A 10,145-nucleotide genomic window follows, 5' to 3' on the forward strand; every position below is an offset into this window, starting at 1 on the left:
TTATGCTTCTTACCCCAAAAATATCACAATCTATTTTCTAGTAAACTTAATTTTTGAGTTTGAATTTTTTTATGATGGTTGTACTTAAATTGCCTGGGAATAATTTTTATTAAACTGGGTACGTCTTAATTACGTCGTTGCGAAGGAAAAGGCTAATAGAAACTTCATCCAAGGTTAGCTTTTACTAAATGATTCGATTATTGATTCTATCCAATTAAGCTTGTTCAACCTAAGTGTTCTGATGGCCCTTTCTTTCAAACGTTCAAGCTCAAGTGCATTTTAAGGAATATCGCAATAAAGAATGTTCAATAAATAAATTCAATAAAGGAATTAGTCTACATGCACGACATTGCACGTTGGTGTTAGATTTAAATTATCACCTCTCCAAGGGGACATATTCCCCTAAGAGGGGTTATACAATCACCGTGTCTGTCGGTGGGTGGGGGTGTCTGCGGGTGTGTGTCTTTATGTCTGAACTTCGAACGCGTTAGCTTTTTCGAGGCAGTTTCTTAGAATTAGGAAATAGGTATTTGTCATTGGGTGTAGTATAACCAATTTTCAATTTGTGTTATTACTGGGCGGGATTTGAACCCGGGCCGACCTGCCCGACAGGTGAGCGTTCCACCACAGAACCACGGATACATGTCAAGCGTCACTTAAATTGATTTTTTTGGGGATAAAAATCTAAACAAAGAAATTTACCGGTTAATATTTCGGAAAAGGATTAAAAAACATGTATTATTCGTAAAATTTGAGCTTTTTATCGAAAAAAAACGTCGTTTTTCCGATTCATTTTACAAATTTATCAAAACATTAATCGAATAATACAGATATATGAATTACGTGATCAAAACGTTTAACGAATACTTTTGAGAGCTTTATCTATTGAATAAAAGTTAACCATCCCCGACCTTTACTTTTTCCGACCAATAGCGTCAGAAATTAGATACATTGTAGCATTACTACTTGGTATACTCGCTATTCATATATCTGACTAGACCGCAGATAATAGGGAACTTAACAGGGTAAAGTAATTCTCGAGAGGAAGCTCTTGGATTTATAAATGAAAAAAAAATGCGAAATTATCCCAATATTCAGCCACCAGATGGCAGTCTCAAATCGAAAGTAGCTTCTACGGCAGCGAATTTCAAAATAGTTAGATGAGGTTATAGAGAAAATTTTGCAAGAATTGGAATTTAAATTTGAAAGTAATGAGACCTTCATACCATTTTCCTCCTATGGCAATTTTCGACTTAATGAACTTTATTTTGTTGAATATGTTATTATTATTTAAACTCAATGTTTTAATCTTTCTTTAAATTTTAGTATTTTCATAAAATTTTCGATTGTAAAGGTGTTTCACTTCCATATAACAGCCATTTTATGCTTTACAAAATCTTCTGACATGATGTCATTGGTCAACACTCCTAAAATCCCTTCTCCCTCATATTGTTTCTTTCTAGTTCAATTTAAGTCAGGAGGGGAGGCATCACACAAAATATTAAAAGATTGGTACGGACCCCACCCGGCTACGCCAATGCGTCTAATTCAATTTCATATTTAGCTGATCAAAATTTCTGGATGGTGAGCTCTGAATTGGCTTAGAGTTTTATCAGGAATGTATTTGATAGAGGGTACAGCCATATAGAAACTTGAAGAGTATTTCTTGAACCTTACCTACAAATTATGGTCCGTAGATTTTTTCGGAGTTACTAAACCGTATTATCCGATTTGCGAAGTTTTTTTTTGGCATTTTTTCAATTGTCTAAGAGATCATTTCCTCTTAAACTTTCGGAACAATTCTTCCAAAAAATTTGGAAAGTATTTTTCGAAATCATGCGAAGGTGGTACAGGGTTTGGAGTTTTCGTAGGTTACTTTGATTACCTTTCATTCAATAGCCGGTGTGAGTTGCCGAAGCTCACATCACGTCAACATATCTAAACATTTATATTTTTCCAAGTGAAATACTGATAAGTTATCGATTTAAAGGGTCGAATCAACCTATCAGCATTACTCGCCTTAACTGTCGAGTTTCTGGAAAAAACTATTCCTAGCGGTTTTCATTCGATTGAAGAGCCTCACTCACAAACAAATCACCATGGCCACTCCAGTGGCGTGGTGAGGAAAATTCCTGCCCCCCCCCCCGTTGCCCCTGGAAAACCACATTACTTTCTTTCATATGTAATCCAACAAATACATTTTACCTGTAATACTTTGGCGCCCCCTAGCCATAGGCGCCCAGGACCCAGGCCCCTACCCCCCTCGCTACGCCCCTGGGTACCTCTGCATTCGTTTTGGAGTTTTTCCTTCGTGTAGAATCTATCGTTTTTCCTTTTTTATCTTTCATCGGCTTGACAAAAGTGAATTTATTAAATATATCAATGCTGACTAGAATATGAAGGTTTTCGTTTTATTCTGGAGATCAATTAAATTAACTTGTCATTGTTCGTTAATACCATGAATTATTGTCTTCTTTCTTTAAACCACTACTATGCTGTTTTTGGGTTTAATTTTAAAATTTCTCTTAACTTCCTCATAACTACGATAATGGATTTTTTCATATGTATCCCGGGGTCTCAAATGGCTCGATCAGCACTTTTTGTAGAAAATATATTATACAAAATTGTGAAGGTTTTAGGGTTTGTTATAAGTAAAGAAATGGGAAAATTATCCCAGTTTTGGAGAGAAAAAAACATTTCACCGGTAGGCGTTGTAGATATAGAGATTCTTTGATCAAATATGGCCTAATTTTCATAAATTTACGAGGTCATGATTTATAAACAAATTAAAACTACCGAATATAACTTCATTTTAAATTGATATATACACTTTTTAAGTTATATTTTAGTACAGAAGTTCAAATATTTTGAAAAGGTTCTTAGGCAGAATGGAGTAGAAATTGTAAACATTGTTTGAAACGTTCAATGATATCGGTACACAGACGTCGTGTTGCTTATGGCAACAGTTTCGTATGGTAGATTCAAAAATGTTGCCGGGAAGCCGCGATCGCCGTTCAGCGACGCAATTCAATCTCCGTGTTAAGCAATAATCTGCTCGGAACTTCTCTAGAAGATTATTGGTTTTTTATTGTAATTTTCTTCCGTTGTTTTTGTGTGAATTTTCTTACGATTGGGCAAATAAATAACGTTCTGAAACTTTTAGGGAGATCTTTTAGATCTTAGCCTGACTGCTATCACCCAGCCTTCATTGCTAGGAAATTTAAGAACACCTATTTATTTAAAACTGCAGATTTCTTTTATCTTTATAAAGATACCAAATCTATTTCATGGCTGGTCCGAATTTTTATAAAACTGATGACATCAACACGGTCTTTATTATACGCAAAGTTTAAAAAATGCGATACAAGAGAAAAAACGTAATAACCAGCGAAGCAACTCAAATAACAAAAAGTAAAATATCCCGATTGGTTTGCTTTAGATCTAATTCAAGCACTGAATTTAAAAATGATAAATATAAGAATACCTATGATTTTAATTTTAAACTCTACAATTTTAAAACATGACCTCTATTCAAAACGACGACCCTAATAGAATTATAACCATAATATTAATTTACATTCTGTTTGTGATAAGATAGCATTTTGTGTCCTGTGTGTTTACAATTGTATTATTACTAGCTGGCGTACTTATATACAGTTTTTTTATACAATTAAAATCCATTCTATTCTATATAAGATCACATATAACAATATATCTATTTGGAGCTGAATAAAATATCGGGCACTACTAGTTCCACAATTAAACATACAAAGGATATAACAGTGCAAATAGCATACAGAATTAGAATGCTTTCTAAATTTTTAATGGTTATGGCAGTTGTTTCGCCTTTGGGCATCCTCCACTTGACTTTTTCCAAAATGTAGTAGTTCTCTTTATAAGCGTAGTTGTATATTTCGGTTTCGGAGAATAGAAGGAAGCTGAAAATATGAAAAATACTAAAAAACATAAAACGGAATTTTTTTATTTTATTATAAATTATTTGATAGTAAGAAGTGTTTTAGATTGAAATATTTAGAAAGAAATCTGCTTGCCTTAAAATGCCAAGAACCGCAAGAAACCCTGTACAAAAAGTCTCTTGGCCTGAATAATTCTTAGAAAGCCGTTTCGTTTCAGACAATATTATTGTCTTGAAACTTTAAACTTTGTATCGGAGAACCAATTCCGTACTAAATTTGCCTCGTCCAGGGTGCCTTCACAATTATTTTAGACTATCACTAGTATTCATACGGCTCAGAAAAAAATTGTGTCGTGGTAGTGTTATAAATTAAATTCTATTGCCGCAGTGTGATTTAATGTCTTATTCTTAGAATATAAAACCATACAAGTGTGCTAACGATAAGGCTAAACGTAGCGCACGAGAAAACAGTTACTTGTTTCGGCCATTAAAAACGATATTTACGTAAGCAGGAATCCATACCGCTACTGGGAATGCTTATCCTGCCGTATCGCGTATTGTAAGATAACTCTGCCGGCTTTGGCTCCACCTACGAGAGGCAAAATCCCCTCTGCGCGTGCTCCCCTCTCGCGTTTTTGTTTGTTAAGTTTACATAGTGACGTCAAAAAACCGTCCGCCACATCGAGACGATAATCTGCCGTGATAAGCATTCCAAGTAGAGTTATGGATTCCTGATGTAAGTCAATACAAAACTATTATTAAACCTAATTCTTACATAGTGAATGTTAAATTATTTCGTACTTCATGAAGTATGCCATATGAAGATTGCAATACTTGTTTAAAAATAATGTAACATTCTGTCGCCTTCGCGACGAATTTCTGAATAAAAAAAGAGTATTAACTTACAGACGATCAAAAATATTTTTAAGTTCTGTGCAATTGACTCCTTCGTGGAAGTAAGATATCGCCTGGTAGTGTTTACTTGTGGGAGGAGAAAAATACAAATGTGGGATCGATTCAGTCTCCCCTTTAAAAGTTGGTGCGAGCACTATTGTACGAAGAGCCGAAGTGATGAAAAATATGTCGTGTTCTCCAATTGATCTGTAGAATTCCGGGTCTAAGAGATCTTCCACATCAGCGTAACTTTGATCTGCCTTCATTTTAGCTTCAATGTACTTAAAATTTTCATTATGCGGAGCCTTAAAGAAAAAACCGCGATGCAAATTATATCGTAGGTTTTTATATAATAAAGGTTTACTTGCGCGTAAATAATGAAAATTCAGTAAATGCATAATCAGGATTTAAAGTTTTAGTGCAGAAACATTCCATTTGCGTGGCAAAAGTGTGGCAGAAAACGTTAATCAAATGAGACTGTTCAACCGACCCAATTAAATATAACTAGTAAATTTACTTCAAAAGTATTAAGTATTTATGTGGTCTATTACAATAAAAAAGGACGTCAGATACATTAAATAGTGCTTATTTAGTTAATAAGGTGGGGTGGCGGAGTGGTTAGCACTTTCGCCTCGCAGCAAGAGGAGCCGGGTTCGATCCCAGCTTGTGGCACTGGGTGAACACTCGGAACAACTCCTTCTGCGTAGAGTTTGCAAGTTCTCGCCCCACTGGTTTAAGGGGTTTTCCCCCGACATCTTCGGTTTCCCCTTCCACAAAAACTTGTTGAGGTTAACGGTAATAGTTAATGTAGGGAGCTGTTGGTTCGCGTGGCATGCAGGTCTTGCCACCACCCTCCTACGCATTGTAACCCGGTTACCTGAATTAAAGGCTTTAAAAGCCGCTCGATGACTTAGGCCTAAGGTGGTGCTTTGGGTATTAGCCTAGCTGATTATTATGATTATTATAATATTTGCCTATTAGGATCCATGATCTTAAATCACGAAGAGCAATCATTGACCACAAGGTAAGAGCCTTATCATAATCATTTAAGGATGGCTTTTTCTACAAGTAACTAGTTTGTTTGGAAGTTGTCTATTAAGCTACGTTCTCACGAAAGCGAAAGAAAACGTTTTGAATTCGTATAAAGTGATTAGGCCTGTTCACACAAGTCCTTGGCCATGATTTGAATCGATCTCAAGGCATCGTTTGAACGTAGCTTTTGTCTCCTTACCGAGAGATAATGCAGAGAGAGTTGAAAACTAAATTTTTTCCTGGAAATCACAAGGCGAACGAGCTGCTGCCCACATTTTATATTCTAACTAGAACTCATTATTGATAATCATATTGATTTATTGAGCAGGTAATATTACATGAAATGCTATAGACTCTTAAACGCGCCTCCAAAATCGACTGCCATTACTTTAAAGAGTACGGGGAGGGTGATGAAAAAACCGGTTTTGGGGGGATGAAATTTCTACGGTAGAGGGCTTGCTCGTTGGTTGTCTGTACGATAATGGCGGCGCCCATCAGTAAACGTTTCTAAAAAGAGTGTATTAGTTTGCTATTTTCGTTTATTACAAGCGCCTTTTAAAGCCATTAATTCAGGTGGCCGGGTTACTACGCGTGGTGGGCGTTAATAATTTACGACGGTAAAAACGTACATGTACATTCTTTTCCAGAAAAAAATGTGCACGGTAATAATGTACACCGCTGAGGTAAAAACGTACACGGTAATAATAATTCCAATATATAATTTAAAAATATTTACTTAAGAGGGTGGGTGGTCAGCCCTTCATGTCACGCGAGCCAACAGCTCCGTACACTTATTATTACCGTTAACCTCGAAAAGTGTTTATGGAAGGGGTAACCTAATAGCTCGGGGAAAGCCCTTAAACCAGTGGGGAGAGAACTTGCAAACTCAACGCAGAAGAAGCTGTTCCGAGTTTTCACATGTGCCACAAGCGGGGATCGAACCCGGCTCCTCTTGCTGCGAGGATCCTTATCTGTTCAATACATCATTAATAAAAATATTTCTATTGTAATAATAACGTCTGATAACCATTGTTATTATCTTTCCTGCATGCTATTAAGGATTAGGTTCCTCTATTTTTCCTAAATTAACTAACTTTCCAGCTTTTTCCCAATTCACATAATTTAACATTTAGTCAACTTTATTGTTGAGCACCGAATTTTTGTGGAGCTTGTAAAACAAGTTGCATTTTCTTGCACACTATCTACGAAATGTAGCATTACCTGGACATAAAATAACTCTCCATTCCTTAAATCAATTCCTTAACTGCAAAAAAATGTCAATTTACACCAATAATGTTAAGTCGTTATTACTATAAATGGTCCCCAATAACTCCTACCGGCTCCCTTTTCTATTGTTTGCGATTCGTGCTTGCCAGAAACGTTTACAAAAATGCCAACCAAAATTGTGCACAGCTATATTTTAATGTTTACAAAAATGTTGCAGTCGAACACACGCAACTGAACTTACGAGTGTTTTTATAAGTCTGGCTTCAAGACCATTTTGAAGGCATTTAAATTTTAAATTCTTTGTTCCAACTACACTTTCCAAAGTGTTCAAGATATCGTACTTCACGATAGAAAATTTGCAGTTCATGGTGCTCGTCAGCTCGGATACGATAAATGTCACCGACAAAAGCCAAATTCCAATGACCAATCTCAATTTCTTCGAAATAGGAAAACAGCCATAGCCTGAAAACGTTATTTTAATAGCACTACGATTAGAACGGGTATCTAAGAACATTTCGAAAAGAGGGCACTTTTATACAACAAGAAAGATATCATTTAACAGTTAAGATATTAAGCAAATTGAAGCAAGATGGACACGGAGAGCTCAGTGAATCAAATTTGATTTTAACTTTTTAATTTATATTTATATCCATAAATGTCCAAGAAACAGATAAGCATATTATATAGTATTGGTTGCGCTAAATCTTAGCGGTTCTTCGTTATAGCTACCCACCGAGTTTCTGAGTTAGAAAAAGAGTCGCGCACTTCCATTCGTAAATTATGATAATACGCTAATAAGAAATGTGTCAAGGATAAAAATTATCGGCACTTTAAAGTTAATTATTGGATTCGCCCAGAAAGGTTATTCTTTGCCCCTTTAAATGGCGGCAAGCGACTAACATCCTTTTCAATTCAAACAAAAATTGAGTGAAATCTAATTCCTTACTTTGGTTAAGAATTATCACAGTGTTGCTCCATGTATTTTTCAAAAATTCTCTTAGAATATTTATTTGACTTTCTCGATTTCCTCTACACTTTGGTTTGAGTTTATTTTGAAAACTGGCATTCAATTTACATAATATTGATAAAATAAGAATAGTTGAGGGAACACACAAAGAAACCTTGAAAATTGAAAATAACAGAAAAAGTAAAATACAACGGAATTGAACTTTTATGGAAAATTAGGCGGGAGCGTAATTTTAGCAATTATATTTTCCACGGTTAGGTCGATTCTTTCAATATTTGGTGTGTTTCGTAGAATTTTAAACTTTTGAAAGTTTTTTCTTAAATTTGGGCTCTTTTGATTTTGTAGATATACAGAGTGGCACCTTCTAATACAGAATCATAAGAAAAACAATTTTTTGGTCAAATATGTGATTGTATATCCAACAAGTTGGCAAGCTTGCCAAAATATACCTCTCCTCGGAAGAGTTTTTAATTTTCAGTGAAGCGTAACTGTATCCGTGGTTCTGCGGTAGAACGCTCACCTGTCGTTCAAGAGGGCTCGGGTTCGAATCCCGGCCGATTAATAAATTATACTACACCCAATGACAAAATGAGGGCGCTTTTGGAAAAAGACCTTTCCCCTGATTCTAAGAAACTGGGTACGCAGGGATTACCCTTTGCCCCGAAAATGCGAACGCGTTCGCAGGCCTGACAGACAGACCCACCCACAGACAGACAGACACGGTTGTTGTATAACCCCTCCTAGGGTACAAAGTCCCCTCGGAGAGGTAAAAATTTAAAACCACCCGTTGTTACCGAGATAATGGTATTTTTTTAAGCTATTTTATTTTCAATTCCGTTCACTGGCTTCAATTTGACAGACCACTGGGTTCTAATTGCTATACCACTGGCGTTTAAATCAAGCAACCCTTGAGAAGTAAAACACTGAGAAAAATAATGGTATACAAATGGCCTATTAAGGGTGTTAAAAATATTGACATTGCATTTATGGTGTGACTATTGCACGTAAAAAGGATTCAAATAGGATTACACTTTTTCAGCGGCCCACAACGGTCAAATCGTCTATTTATGATGTTGAAATGTATTCCAAGCAATATGTTTTGGAATTGTTCGTTACCTTAGTTTAAAAAAGTCGTAACTTGGGCTTTGTTAAAGCTAGAGTTACGACTTTTTTTTTAACTAAGGTAACGTGTTGTACATGATGATTTCGTATTAAATATTTTATGTAGCCAATTACGGGCTCCAGAGATTTTAAATTAACGTAAAGTTTTGATGGTCAAGATGTGTGAAAGTCTTTGACTAAACTATCAAATAGTAATTCTCAAATAAATAACGTTAAAGTACTCATGTATTGCCTAAGTAATACTAAATTGTTAATTGTAGATTTTAACGTGTCTTTTTGTTACATTTACGATTTCAGCAGTACTATAATTAAGTTAAATTCCACCAGAGTTCCAAATATATTACCGTTTAAACGAGAAAATAATAAATATGTCATTGTGAAGAATTTCAGTAATAAATGGATTAAACAGTTAAAAAATATTTTAAGGATTGCCAGATTTCCCACTCAGTGTTGCTTAACTTCGGTCATATTACATGACCCGGGAATTTTGTTAGTGGTCAAGACTTCATCAAGAAGGTGACAAATCGAAGGATCCAAGAGGAATCTAAGGCTATGAACTCGTTCGGGATATTGTCTCCCCCCGCGGTATTGCCATTTGGAAAAATCATTACGATCGTTTTGACTACTTCTGAGGTAAATGACTTGGTTAAATCTTCATCGTTTTTGATCCGGGTAGTAGGTTCAATTTCCTGGTCGGTCGTTATTCACTGAGACTCGCGGTGGTTAGCGAGATCCGCATCAGCCCTCATCATAGAAGTCTCCATGAACTCCGAGTTTTATTTAAGCTCCATTAGATAAGATCCATTTTCATCTCGTAAAGAGACTGAAATGGTCCCGTGAGATCGAGTCTTTCAAACAACCTTTGCCCAGAAGAGTTTTCCAGCCTTGGGCGAAGCCTCTCTTGAAGTGTCTTCAAATTGTGTGTTGTTTTTTTACTTCCTGGTCGCGTCTTTTTCTGTAAAATATTCCTATTGTAGCTGCAGATTT

The sequence above is a fragment of the Leiobunum rupestre genome, chromosome 2 (genome assembly GCF_980474605.1).
Source record: "Leiobunum rupestre chromosome 2, qqLeiRupe1.1.hap1, whole genome shotgun sequence".
Classification (NCBI taxonomy): Eukaryota; Metazoa; Arthropoda; class Arachnida; order Opiliones; family Sclerosomatidae; genus Leiobunum; species Leiobunum rupestre.